The sequence below is a fragment of the Neofelis nebulosa genome, chromosome 5, assembly GCF_028018385.1.
Source record: "Neofelis nebulosa isolate mNeoNeb1 chromosome 5, mNeoNeb1.pri, whole genome shotgun sequence".
In the NCBI taxonomy this organism is placed as follows: domain Eukaryota; kingdom Metazoa; phylum Chordata; class Mammalia; order Carnivora; family Felidae; genus Neofelis; species Neofelis nebulosa.
Window position 1 is genome coordinate 119,051,647 of NC_080786.1, and position 15,411 is coordinate 119,067,057.

Genomic DNA, 15,411 nt, shown 5'->3' on the forward strand with positions numbered 1-15,411 from the left:
TTATTTTTCTGTCTGTTCTTGTTTGCATGTGTATGCCTATGTCGTGTGTATGTAAAGACTGAGATCAATACACAAGAGTAGATCTGAAAGCACAACGACTCATTTTTACTCAGAGAAAATGAACAAGCTTAAAAAGATACTGCCTCTGCCTTATCCTACACTTCTACCTGAAACAAAACTATGAGCAATAGAAAGAGTCTGATCCAGCTGGGGAAGGCAAAAATCCTCTTTTGTTATATCCCTATCCTATGGAAAATCATTTTTGTCAACATTTCTGGGTCAATTACAACTTTTGCACCAGTCAAATGATTTAGCAGTTACTTAATGGGTCTACCAGGCTTTTACTGGGAATGTTTCCACAGTCTTTAGTAATATCTACTTTTCTTCAAGGTGATTTGATAACCAACAATCTGGGTCATGAATGGTCTAATCTAATACGTGAATGGTCTAATAAAACTCCATACATGTTTCAGCTTAATCTTTCAAAGCAAAACCTCTGCTCTAGAATGACTAATCTTATTATTGGCCACAAAAATGTCCTGCTAATTGTTACCTCTTAGCCTTCCCCTATATTCTCAGTCTATTCAAAATTCACTCATTTCTCAAGGCTCATTCTTCTTCCTCCATTAAAGCTAGAATCAACTGTCCAAGTCCATGTTTGCTTCCCATTTGTGAAACATTTTAGAAAGACTTAATTGCCAAGAGAATAAAACTGAGAGAGAAATTGCGGAAACCATAAAATTCATTTACTTGAGGTCTGGAAAGAAGTAGAAATTTGGAAGTCTATGGGAAGGAAGGAGGTTTGCTTACTCCTCTCCCCTTTCTCTTATCCTTAGCTAAGAAAAAGACTATTACCTTTTGGTTGAATTATTAGGCAAGGCTGTTCCACGTTAGAGCTCATTCTTTATACACGGTACTGTACAGTAGCAGTTGGGAGCTTGAATTTGAGAGTCAGACATGGAGTCATGCTCTGCCTATAATAGTTGGAGCTTTGGATAGGTTAAAATCTCTATAAACCCCAGGTTCCTTATTGGTAAAATAAAACTAATAATAGTGTTTTCATCATATTGTTGTCAGAATGATAAGATATAAGGCAATCATGAATTTATGGTGTCTGGCACCTAGCAATAACTTAATATTGTTTTATATTCTTCATTTGTAATTAATGTTATGTTATTAATACTTTACATTAAAATTAATATTTTCTTAAATAATTTGTCACATAATTTAAAAATACATTACCTATCTTTTTGGAATGGTTTTCCAGTGCCATGCATCAGTGGACACTCAATCGATATTTAGTGAACTGGAAGGAAAAGGGAAGGGAATGAGAAAATTCATTATCTACTCTGGACAGACATTAGGCTAGATAATTCACGCACATTATCTCACTCAATTCTTGTAATATACTATGCGGTCACATTATCCTATTTGCTTTCATTACAGAGAAGAAAAACAGCTTGGAGACATAATATAGTTTGGCTAATGTCTCAGAACTTGTACAGGGCAAAACTATGGTTACTTTCCAGAGATTTTAAGTCATTGAAAATGCTTTATTCTTTCTACTTTATCAGTTTTTCTTTTTTAACTGAAATCAATGGACTAATACCACCAAAAAATGATGCTTTCTCATGACCTTTTTAGACATTATGTTTAATATTCCTAGACCTAAAATTACTTTTTGGACGTCTGACTTTTTTATTATGATAAAAAACTAAAACATAAAATTTCCCTCCTTAACCATTTTTAAGTGCATAGTAGTGTTAACTATATGCATACTGTTGTGCAACAGATGTCTAGAACTTTTTCATCTTGCAAAACTGAAAGTCTATACCTATTGAACAACCACTGGCAACCACCATTCTACTTTATGTTTCTGAGTCCGACCACTCAAGATACATCATGTAATTGGAAACATGCAGTATTTGTCTTTTTCTGATTAGCTTATTTCATTTAGTATATTGTCCTTATGTTTCATACATGTTGTAGCATATGACAGGATTTCCTTCTTTTTTAAGACTGGATAATATTCCATTGTATATAACTACCATATTTTCTTTATCTATTAATCCATCCATGGACATGTAGGTTGTTTCCAGCTCTTGGCTATTATAAATAATGCTGCAATAAACACGGAGGTGCAAATATCTCTTCAAAATCCTGTTTTCAGTTTTTTTGGATGAATATCAAGATATGGTATTGTAGAATCATATGGCAGTTCTATTTCTAATTTTCAGAGGAATCTCCATACTGTTTTCCATAGCAGCTACACCATTTACATTGCCATCATCAGTGTACAAGAGTTCCCATACCTCCACATCCCATCAATACTATTTTTATTTTTTATTTCCTAAAATACCTAAATATTAGTGATGTTGAACATCTTTTCATATGCTTATTGGCCATTTGTGTGTGTGTGTGTGTGTGTGTGTGTGTGTGTATTGCAGGAAAATGTCTATTTAAATCCTTTACCCATTATGGGGCGCCTGGGTGGCGCAGTCGGTTAAGCGTCTGACTTCAGCCAGGTCACGATCTCGCGCTCCGTGAGTTCGAGCCCCGCGTCGGGCTCTGGGCCGATGGCTCGGAGCCTGGAGCCTGTTTCCGATTCTGCGTCTCCCTCTCTCTCTGCCCCTCCCCCGTTCATGCTCTGTCTCTCTCTGTCCCAAAAATAAATAAAAAACATTGAAAAAAATTAAAAAAAAAAAAAAAAAAAGAGTCTTTAAATCCTTTACCCATTCTTATATCAGGTTTGTTTGTTTGTTCATTGATTTGATTTAATTTGCTTTTTTTGTTGTTGCTGTTGTTGTTGAGTTGTAGGAATTCCTTATAAATGTTGACTATCAATGCCCTGTCAGATATATAGTTTGAAAAATATATTCTTCCATTCCATAGGTTGCCTTTTCACTTGTTGACAAAACTTGTTGATTGTTTCTTTTGCTGTATTGAAACTGTAAAGTTCAACATAGTCCTGTTTGCTTATTTTTTTGCTTTTACTACCTGTGCTGTTGTCATACCCAAGAAATCATTGCCAAATCCAACGTCATGAAGCTTTTCATCTATATTTTCTCCTAGGAGAGCGAGTTTCAGGTGTTATACTTAGGTCTTTAATTAATTTTAATTTTTGTATAGGGTGTTAGGTAAGTCCAACTTCATTTTTTCCCACAGTTGGAATATCCAGTTTCCCCAATACATTTGTTGAAGGTATTATCCTTTCCCCATTATGCAATCTTGGAAATCTAGTTGAAGGTCCTTTGATCATGTATGTGAAGGTTTACTTGGGAGCTTTCTTTCTGTTCCATTGGTCTGTGTCTGTCTTTATGCAAGTACCATACTGTTTGGATTACTGTAGCTTTGTAAAATGTTTTGAAATCAGGAATTCCTGCTTTGTTTTTTCTTTCTCAAGATTGTTTTGGCTATTCAAGTTCCTTAAAAATCCATTTGAATCCATTGAGGTTTTCCTATTTCTGGAAGATATTACCATTGGGATTTTGATAGGGAATGTATTGAACCTTTGCTTTGGGTAATATGGACATTTTAACAATGTTAAGTCTTCCAATCCATGCATGAAAGTGGAATGTTTTTTCCATTTTTCCATTTATTTATGTCTTTAATTTCTTTCAGCAACATATCTGCGAACTAATTTTACTTCTATTCTGACTTGGATGTCTCTTATTTCTTTTTCTTACCTAATTGCTCAGGCTACACCTTCTAATACTATGTGGAAAGAAAGGCAGGGTAGGCATCTTTGCCTTGTTTTTGATCTTGAAGGAAATATTTCAGATTTTCACTGTTGAGGATGATGTTATCTGTTGGCTTTTCATATGTGGACTTTATTATATTGAGGTAATTTCCTTCAACTCCTATTTTAAGTGTTTTTGTCATTACCATGACAGGGTGTTGAATTAGTAAAATATTTTTCTGCACCAGTTGAGATGATCATGTGGATATAGTGTTGTCTTTTATACTGTTAATTTGGTATATTGCAGTGATTTATTTTCATATTTTGTAACTCCCTTGAATTCCAAGAATAAATTCTACTTGGTTGTGATGTATAACCTTTCTAATGTGCTATTAAATTCAATTTTCTAGTTTTTTTTTTAGTATTTTTGCACCAATATTCATCAGGGATATTGGTTTTTAGCTTTCTTTTCTAATAGTATCTTTGTTCTTCTCTTTTTTTTATTAGTTTGTTTAGCTAAGGGTCTGTCAATTTTGCTAATATTTTCAGAAAACCAGCTCTTCGTGTGCTGACTCTTTTCTACTGTTTTCTATTCTCTAGTTCATTTATTTCTGCTTGAATCTTTATTATTTCCTTCCTTCTAACTTAGGCTTAGTTTGTTTTTCTAATTCTTTGAAATATAAAATTAGGTTCTTAATTGGGAATATTTCTTCTTTTTTTAATTACATGTTTATTAATATAAAATTCCTTATTAGTACTGCTTTTGCAATACCCATGTTTTGTTTATACCATGTTTTTGATTTTATTTGTTTCAAGATGTTTTCTAATTTCCTTGTGATTTCTTTGACCTCTTTGTTGTTCAAGAGTGTGTTCTTTAATTTCCACTTCTTTATGTATTTTCCTTCTGCAGTTGATTTCTAGTTTCATTCCATTGATATAATTTTAATATTAAATTTGTTAAATTATTAATATTAGAAAATATTAAAAGACTTGTTTTGTGGCCTAACATATGATCTATCCTGGAGAATGTTCCATGTGTGATTGTTGCTGTTGAACGGCATGTTCTGTATATGTCTGTTAGGTCCTTTTGGTCTACAGTGTTTTTCAAGTTCTCTGTTTCCTTACTGCTTTTCTGTCTGGAGGATCTATCCATTATTGAAAGTAAGGTATTGAAATCCCCTGCTATTATTGTATTGCTTTCTATTTCTTCTTTCAATTTTGTCAATGTTTGTTTCATATATTTGAGACCTCTAGTGTTAGTTGCATAAATAAATTGTTATAGCATCCTGGTGAATGGAACCTTTTATCATATAATGTCCTTCTTTGTCTCTTGTGACAGTTTCTGACTTAAAGTCTATTTTGTTTGATAAAAGTAAGTTCAACTTGCTCTCTTTTGGTTACCATTTGCATGGATTATCTTTATCCATTCTTTCATTTTTAGTCTATGGGTGTTCTTAAATCTAAAGTGAGTCTTACAAACAGCAGAGTTAGATCTTGTTTTTAAAATCTATTTAGCCACTCTGTATCTTTAGATTGTGGAGTTTAATCCATTTATATTTAAAATAATTACTGATAGGTAAGGATTTACTATTGACATTTTGTTGTTTTCTGTATATTTTATAGCTATTTTGCTTTCTTTTCCTCTCTTATTTTCCTTTGTGTTTCATTAATTTTTTTTGTACTGACATACTTGATTCCTTTTGTGTATCTTCTATAGGAATTTGTGTGTGTGTGTGTGTGTGTGTGTGTGTGTGTGGTAATCATGGGGATTACATAAAATATCTTACAATTATAGCAGTCTATTCTAAACTGGTAACACTTAATTTCAGTTGCACACAAAAACTCTATTCCTTTGCATCCTCCTCATTTTATGTCAGCAATGTCACAAATTAGGTTTTTTTTAAAAAAAATTTTGTATCCACTAACCTAGTAATATGGTTGCAGTTATTTTATGCTTTTATCTTTTAAATTCTATGCTTGAATTAAAGTGATTTATGGACTACCATTATAGTGTTATAGGATTCTATTTTTATCTACATATTTACCTTTGCCAGAGAGCTTTATACTTTTACATGCTCTCATGTTGCTGTCTAGCATCCTTTCATTTCACTTGAGTGACTCTTTTTAGCATATCTTATAAGACAAGGGTAGTAATGAAGTCACATAGCTTCAATTTATCCATAAAAGTCTTTATTTCTCCTTCATTTTTGAAAGACAGTTTGCTGGATATACCTGTATCAATTATTTCTCCTGGTTTAGTAATAATTTAAAAAGACAAGACTGTATGGGGTTCAGATGATGGGCCAGAATGTTTGTTGCAAGTAAGTGTGCACAGATACTCAATGCAATAATGCTAATTCTGTAGGGAATGCTAGTTATTTAAATGTATTTAATTGAACTCTACACTCTATAGAGTAGAAAATGCTAACAATAAATAAAAGCTTTGTTTGTACTTTATAGACACAAGCTTAATAGCAGACAGAGGCTTTTCTATAATTCTCTGATAAGGCAATCTATTTGAGTTTGATTTTATTTACTCTTTATATAAAAAACATTTTTTTCCTGATGCTTAGAGAAATTTTAATCATTTTATAGCAATTTAAGTAGATAACACTTCACCTAATATAACACAATATAATCATAACATCAAAGTCAGTAAGGATAAAAAAATATTTTAAGAAAACCTGCTCCCAAGATTTGTATTGCACTGACTCTTTATCTAAACATGTGTTTGTTAGCCATGTGTTTCTCTTTTTCTAAGCAGATCTTTTCACAAGGGTTACTTATCTAACACAGTAAAAAAAATCACATGCTAACCCAATCTCAACAAGAGAAAAAAGACTTAGAATTAATCTAATTAGTTAATCATAATTTTTGTAAATTTATTAAATGTTAATTTGAGCAAAACTCACTTACTTTATTATAAAAAAGAGAAAAGGGCTAGAAGAAATGAGATCCAACAGATGTCAGAAATCTCCGAGCTAAAAGCCACCATGGCAACAAAATCATCTTCTAAAGAAAGTGTCAGAAATTGTACATACTTTATTTGATGAATCGATGTGGCTGATTAACCCTGTAAGATGAGAGGAAAGAGCAAACTGTAGCAGTGCCATAAGGAGCACCAGAGAGGAAAATACTAAAAGGAGACCTAACTAATGAAACTAAGAAAGAAACTAGATCATAAACCATAACAAAATATCTACATTTATTTGGACCTGTGGTTTATCTTGTTTGTGCAGCAGAGCCAATATTTAGATGTAAATCTTTAATTAATGATTTACACAAGAGAAAAGGGAAGCTATGAAATCAAATCCAGATGTGGAAAAGTTTTCTAGTGAAAGTATATTTCAAAGCCCCTATTATGTGGATAAAGTGGTACCATTTTTAAATTTCAACCATACTGCATTTTCTTTACTGAGTAAAATGAGAACACCTATGGTAATATGCATGAAATAGAATTTGATATTTTTTAAGCAAAGAAACTCCTAGTTGCATTAGAAGAATTAACCAACTTTCACCAGATAGTATGTGTCCAACTTCTTACAGAAATAAATGCATAGTCCTTGGAACATGTATACATTGGTTTACTGGGGTGGCTCAGAGATACAGGATATAATTCATCTTCCTGGATAATCTATTTTACTTAGAGACTTCTGAATAAAAGTTAAAAATGTTTGCTCCCTTAAAGATTTTATCCAATGGCACAGCAAATAAAATATGAGTTTCATCCCCCCCACCTTTTTTAAGTGCTTGGAAGAGTTCTCTGTGAGTGTGTGAGAAAACAGAGAACATGAGGGAAAGAGGGAGCAAGATAGAAAATTTTACTGTACAGTGAGAAAATTTAAAAGTTTGAGACTCCTATTTTATCTAAGAACTTGTTGTTTTATCACCACATTCTCAGCAAAGGGGAAAATGCTAAAGTATGTTAAGCCAGCATCACTGGCCTACGTAAAAAGTGCTGTCACAGGTTGAGATGAGCTCAAATGAGGATACTTCCTTTTAAGGTATGAAAGATTCCATGGCCCAGTGTTTTAAAAAATACTCAGACAAATTACAAGCTAGTACTGAATTGTTTTTGTTGTCTTCTATATCAAAACACTTCTCCTAATGCAGTTTACTTCTTCCAAAAATCATATTGCATCAATAATTTGTTTTTATACTATTGTCTGAGCTTTCATTTCAAGTTAAGCTACTGATTCTTGCAGAAATAGTGCTCAGGATTTGGATAAAGAAATCCATAAAAGTGGTACCTTCCTTTCACCTCAATTACTCTACTACCTGAGAACACACACGTGCACACATAGGCACGCGCGTGCGCGCACACACACACACACACACACACACACACATACTTGTGGCTTGCATGCCTCTGAAATAAACCCTAACCCAAACAATTTTCTTTCCTTATGGAAATCACTGGCCCAAGAGAAATTCTGTTGAATAATTATAAGAAATCAAACACCATATTTTATAGGAAAACCATTAGAAGTTTTGTTTGCTTGTTTGTTTATAAGTACAGAGACAGAAATCTTGGGTATAAGAAACAAAACAGTAGAAATCATAATGAATCTAGCAAACACCATGTTTTTTGAAGTGACTCTCTAGGTCAATTTCTAAATTTCCTTAAAATGTGAAGGTCATAGTATATAGTCAAATCTGGTGATGACCTGTAGTATAGATAACGATGTGTTCTTAGATGCTCAAAAGACATTCTGAAGCAACTGGTTGCTTTTTTGTTCAAAGTATTTATGATTTTGCTTATGGATGCATTATAAACAAAATTAATTTCCTTAACTAGTCTCTCTCCAGCAAGGCTCTGAACCTAAACACCTAGTTTAACTTACTTTTAAAATTGTTTTAGAGATAGTACGAATTGGGGAGGGGGCAGAGGGAGAGAGAATCTTAAGTAGGCTTCGCACATAGTGTGGAGTGTGATGAGGGGCTTGATAAGGGGCTCGATATGGGGTTCAATCTCACAACCCAGGAGCACGACCTGTGCTGAAATCAAGAGTTGGACGCTCAATTAACTGAGCCACCCAGGTGCCCTAAGGCTCTGAATCTACAGTCAAGTTCTGTACTAGCAGCTTTAAATCTCTGCCCAATTACATAAATATTCAGATGCTTCCTCTGATTGGACATATGTTGATAACACCTTGGTACACAATTATTTGCTTTTGCATTTGAGGCTCTTATTTTGAATATTCTAGTTAGAAGCAGTGGCCAATCAATTGATGTTCTTTTAGGACACTGGATTATTGATTTATTGATGTTATTTTTAAAAATTATTTAGTCCTCATTTTATTGAGAAATTGCCTGGATCAAACTAGGGCAAGAAAACTTAATTGGAAGTATTTTCTTGGTTTCCATCATAAAAGCAGCTAAGCATTGGCAAGGATGTGGAGCAAAGGAAATTCTCATTCACTGCTTATTTATCAACTTTTTGGTAAACTGTTAGCTACAACTAAATCTGACCATATGTAAACCCCAGGTTCCAATAGTTCTACCCCCAGATATAACTGTAACAGGAATTTCTACACATAAACATTAAAAGTCCTGCACTAAAATGTTCAGAGTAGTCTATTTGTAATATATCTAACCTGGATATGATCCAAAATATCCACCAAAAGTAGAACAGATAAATAAATTATATATGTTTTCATATGAGGAAATAATATACACATTGAAATAAATGAACTATTGCTATATGTAAACAATGTAGATGAATCTTTTGTTTTCCAAACTTTTATTTAAATTCTGGTTAGTTAACATACAGCGTAATACTGGTTTCAGGGGAAGAATTTAGTGATTCATCACTTACATATAACAGTGCTCATCATAACAAATGTGGATGATTCATACAAAAATAATTTTGGGTGAAAGAAGCCAGATACACAACTATTTCTTATGAGTTGTGTGATTCCATTTATATAAAGTTCTAAAACAAACAAAACTAACTGGTGATAGAAGACAAAATAATTATTAGCTTTAGAGGAGAAAGTTTATAGTGACTGGGCGATGGCATAAGGTAGTTCTATAGAACTGATAGTACTCTATGTCCTAATCTAGATGCTGGTTACCATTGTGTATTTACTTTGAGAAAAGTTCATCAAGTAGAATACTTGTGATCTGTTCTTTTTTTTTTTTTATTATATCTTGAATTTCAATGAAACTGTTTTTCTGAAAATATCTGATGGCAGCAGAGAATGCATCAGGTACAAGGAAACAGTTAATATTATTCATGATAAGGGATACAGATGATGAAGTAAGGTAAAAAAAATTGGAATTTGACATACGGACACAATAAACAACGTCATCGGTGATTTGAAAAATGAAAATCAAAGCTTCTGGTATGGTTAGAGAGCTTGGACCAACTCTTTGACTAATACCAACCTTCTCACAGATAACAACTACATTTCATGTCTGAAGTAAAAAGAAAACCTATCTGAAGGCACTAGATAGTGTCCAAAAGTAGACAGACATTGGAGAGAAATCAACACTGGGTAGAATGGAATCACACAGAGTGGATTTCCCATACATATGACATTTCAACTGATGATAAGCACAGGTCTTCACCATTTAGGGCAGCTAAAACTTCAATAGAAAATTCACAATCTTATTGGCTTGAAGAACCTGAGGACAGAATTTGAGTCAACCATAGTCACTGGATGATAGCAGGTGAGATTCCCAAAATTGAGGGAGCCTAAGAGGAGCTCTGAATTCCATGTATCAATTTTAACTAGTTCTTCAGCTGATCTGAACAACATATATGCAGGGCACACTCCTAGCAGCACATCTAAGGCTACAAGAATGACATGTGATTTGGGCTGCTGCCATGGCAAGGACAGTTTGAGGGTTAAGCTGGCTATGTATGGTAGGCCAAATAATAACTTCCGGAAGATGTCCATGTCCTAATCCTTGGAACTGGCCAATATATTAAATTACATGCCAAAAGGAAATTAAGGTAGATGGAGTGAGGTTGCTAGTCATCTTAAATGAAAAAGGGAGAGTGTTCTGGGTTATGTTTGTGGGCCAATGTAACCACAAGGGTCCTAAAATGTGTAAAAAGGAAGCAGCAGAGTCAGTGTCAGGGTGATGGGATAAGAGAAAGAGTAGACTTGCTACCGTTGGCTTTGAACGTGGGAGGGAGCCAGTAGCCAAAGAACTCAGGGAGCTTCAAGACACTAGGAAAGAAGGAAAAAAGAAAAAGAAAAAAGGAAAAAGAAAAAAGATTCTTCCTCAGGTGCCTCCAGAAAGGAATGCGGTCTTGTCAACATCTTCATGTTAGCTCAGTGAGAACAATTTCAGACTTCTGATGTCCAGAACCGTAAGACAAATTTGTATTGTTCGATACACTAGGCTTATGGTAATTGGTTACAAAAGCCACAGAAAACTATTGCAGATTTTGGTACTGGAAGTAGGGTGGTGCTATAACAAATACCCCAAAATGTGGAAGTGGCCCTGGAACTGGATAATGGATTAAAGCTGGAAAATTTTTGAGAAGCATCATAGGAAAAGTCTAGATTGCCTTGAACAGACTGTTAGTAAAATCATGGATGTTCATAAGCTTGCTAGAGAGAACTCAGAAGGGAATAGGAACATGCTTTTGGAAACTGGAAAGGGGAATATATATAGTGGCAGAGAACTTAACAGAACTGTGTTCTGCAGTTAATGGAAAATAGAACATGTAAGTAACAAAATTGAATACTTAGCTGAGGAAATTTCCAAGCAAAGTGTTGAAGCTGCGGCTTGTTTTTTCTTGCTTTTTAGAGTAAAATGTGAGAATAAAGACATAAAGTTACAGAAAAACTATCAGGCAAAAAGGATCAAATTTGATAACTTAAATCTTTAGGAAGGAATAAAGCACAACATCAGAAATAGTAAATGTGTCGGTAAATATAAGGGGTTGTTCTTTCTCCTCTCTAAATTATTTAAAATATAAATAATTGTTTAAAGGAAAATTTACTCCACACTGGATTGTGGAGTTTTTAACATATATAAATGTAATAGATATGAATAACATAAAGGACAGGGGAGTAAACAGACCTACATGGTTACATGGTTTTGATATTTTATGTACAATAGTACTATATTAACTGCAACTAGAATGTGAAAAATTAAGGATATGATTCTTTATTTAATTGATGTAATTCCTTAACTCATTTAAAAGTAATTCAAAGAAGTACACTAAAAAAATACCAATAGATATAAATGGCTATCAATGAGTTTTAGGAAAACAAAATTTAATTATTTAGACTTCCTTCATAATAGATTTAGTATTCACAGTACTAGGATGGTGAAAAAATGTTTTTCTTAATAGGTGAACCTAATTCCTGGTAAAACCAGTTAGAGCCACTATTTCAGTTTTCTACCTACAAGCCAAAGCAAAAATTTCATACCTTCTTAGGCACAATGGGTTCTGAGTTGATAATATTATTTTATATGTAAGTGAAAGGAAGGCACTCTGGCATTCTCTTCCATAGTTATTTGTTTAACTTTTCACTTACAATTGTTATGAGTCTAGAGGTTTCTGAAGAAAGCATTAAAAATTTCCAATTATTATGTCATGTCCGTGGGCAAGCAAAGAAATGCTGAACTGTGACTGAGATAAGTTTAATATCCTGTTCTGATTCTAAACCTGGATCTTAACAAAACTGAAAAATTGGATATCTCACTGTGTATATTTATTACTTCACTAATGATAAGAGGAGAAAGTTTAATATAAAATTCAGTCTATAGGTTGGTTTATCAAAGCAACCAAAAGTGATTCTGAATCTAAGAAATAATAAAAATCAATAGAGGAAAAAAGGGGAGGCAGTGAATGCCAAAGAAGGAAGTACGTCTGGGTACAGATGTGGCCTGATGTCAGAGTTCCACAGAGAAAGGGCAGTGAAAGAATCCCTAACTCAACCTAATGCTCTCCAAAAGTTACAGCTCAATGTGTGTTATGTCTCAGATAATAACACAAACTGTAACCCAGTATTTAATGGCACTTATGTATTTACATATTATAGAAATACCCGTGTACTTATCAATTGGTACAGTAAGTTAAAAAATAGTTATTGAAGAGTGCCTTTCTGGCTCAGTCTGTAGAGCATGCAACTCTTAATCTCAGGGTCATGAGTTCAAGCCCCATGTTGGGCTAGGAGTCAACTTAAAATTAAAACAAAAAAAAAGTTATTGTTTTCACTCTAGACAAGAGAACTAATTTCACAATTACCTATATTCAAGAAATATTTTCCATTTTTCACTTTAAAAATGCATGTTATCTAAAATGTTGTTAATACAAAATAATATATTCAGATTATTATGACAAACATTTCTTAGTAAAGTTCTTTATCTATGTATTGCATTTTGAAATTTCTATGTTATCTTCAATGTCAAATATATATTTTGCATAAGTGATCTACATGTGTAAGAAGCTCCAAGGTGCTGTCAATGGTGTTGGGCCCTTAGACCACACTTTAGAGTACTTCATAAATCCCAACCCCTTTACAGCTCATCCTTTCCAAAAAGATAGATTTATATTGCTGTCTGGCATATTAATTAAATTAATCAATAAATTTAATTAATTATTAAATGTTATTTTAGTCAGGAACTTACTCTTTAGGGATAAATATAGAAGCAACAGATGATATCATTCCCTCGGTGTCAAGCATGGAAAAAAAGTCTGCTTCCCTTAATTAGTGGCCCTATTGATTCCCTAGCATTGTAGCTATGAAAACCAATCAATGTCATATGACTGTAGGGAGGATGCTTTTTGTGGTTCTACTTTAGAAGCAATATTCTATTAGTACCTCATTCCTGTTGTATATGGAATGACATCCTGCATGCTAAGATACCATCTGGTTGGGTTGGCCCATCTCCAAAAACCTGACTCAGTCCAATTTAGTATCTTTTTAGACTGACCATTTATGTGAGACTAATGTGCTACAGCAATGAATAGCAATGACACATTCCTTTGACAAAACTTCTTAAACTCAGGAAGGAAATGCACTGTTGAAGAGGGAAATACATAAAACCCCAAGTGTTGTAACCACTTGTCTCAGATCTGTGACTTTCACAGCCTGGATTTGCAAAGGAACTAAAAATGGTTTGATCCAATACAAAGTAAGTGCTGACTTCTATGGTAAAGTATTTCTTTGCCATTCTTAGTAAAGATATGCTTGGTTTTAGTAAAAAGGAGGAACTGTACACAAAATATGCCATTGTTGTCAAAAAAACACAGAACATCCATCTTTCTCAAATAAAATTAATTTTATAGGCAATTGTAGGTCCTTGAAAGTGCCAGAGCCACATTTGCAAATACGGTTCTCAGGGTTCCAAAATAGAGATAATGACATTTAAGAAAGCTCATGGAGCACGTGGAATTGGAAAATATCTTTAAAAAGTAAAATACTTATAGGCAGAAAGGTAGATTGATATTTCATGTTGGTAAAAAGACAAATCCGAGGAGTAGCAAAGCACAAACAAAAGATAATATTATCTTCTCAGGCTAACCGATGCAATATGCTGGTTGAGGGTGAAGCTTTTACTATACTTTTAATATATATCTTAGTATTTGTACATTAAGATATATATTGAATACAATACTATTTTATTGAAGCCCAGTACAGACAGTTAAAAATGAGTAGACATTCATAGGAGATCACAAGCCACAATGGGATAGGCCTATTCGGGCCTGGGCATATACCTTAGCTACACAAATTTTTTTTTTTTTTTTTTTTTTTTTTAACATTTTTTATTTATTTTTGGGACAGAGAGAGACAGAGCATGAACGGGGGAGGGGCAGAGAGAGAGGGAGACACAGAATCGGAAACAGGCTCCAGGCTCCGAGCCATCAGCCCAGAGCCTGACGCGGGGCTCAAACTCACGGACCGCGAGATCGTGACCTGGCTGAAGTCGGACGCTTAACCGACTGCGCCACCCAGGCGCCCCTTAGCTACACAAATTTTGACAATGTTGTGTATATTACTTTGCTTGGTGAAAGTTGTGTACTTACTTACACTCTACATGCTGAGCGTATTTATCAAGCCTTAAAATCCTTTATCCACAAAAAACATTTTGAGATTTGTTAAAAGTAATTTGACCAGGGCCTGTAGTTTGGGTTGGGGGTACAGAATAGGTTATGATTCTCTTTCTCCTTTTACCACTGCATTCCTTCACCATTCTTCATTTTTCTTTTCTTTCATTTTTTTTTGCCTTTAAGGTATTAGAATATTGAAGAAATTTAGTTTAATAAAAAGATAAGAGTTATATTACCATCGTACCCTGTAGTAGGCAGAATAATAACTCCCAAAGATGTCTGTACTCTAATCCCCAGAACCTGTGAATATGTTACTTTACGTGGCAAAAGGGACTTTTTGGATGTTATTAAGGGTACAGACTTTGAGATAGGAAGATTATCCTGGCTATTTGGGTGGGCCCAGTGTAATCTTAGAGAACCTTTTTTCCAGTGGGAGAGATAGATAAGACAGAAAAAGAAGAAAGTTGAGAGTGAGAGAAAGTGAGAGAACTCAGTCTGCTGTTGCTGGCTTTGAAGATGGAGGAAGAGGTGCCAAGGAATGGGGGTGGCTTCTGGAAGCTGGAAAAGGCAGGGAAACACATTCTTCCCTATAGCCTGGAGATGGAACACAGCCCTGCTGACACTTTTATTTTAACTTAGTGTAGTCTGTATTGGACTTCTCACCTACAGAACTATAAAATAATAAATTTATGTTGTTTTAGCTGTTAAG

General features: G+C 34.0%; 1 long non-coding RNA gene across 4 annotated transcripts in view; it reads right to left on the reverse strand.

Moving 5' to 3' along the window:
• Nucleotides 1-15,411, reverse strand: part of LOC131512680 (uncharacterized) — a 93,346-nt gene that overhangs the window by 21,776 nt on the left and 56,159 nt on the right. For all 4 annotated transcript variants that reach the window (XR_009262245.1, XR_009262243.1, XR_009262244.1 and 1 more), the window contains exon 3: nucleotides 1,243-1,306. This is a non-coding gene — a long non-coding RNA (uncharacterized LOC131512680). The remainder of the gene's footprint in view (nucleotides 1-1,242; nucleotides 1,307-15,411) is intronic.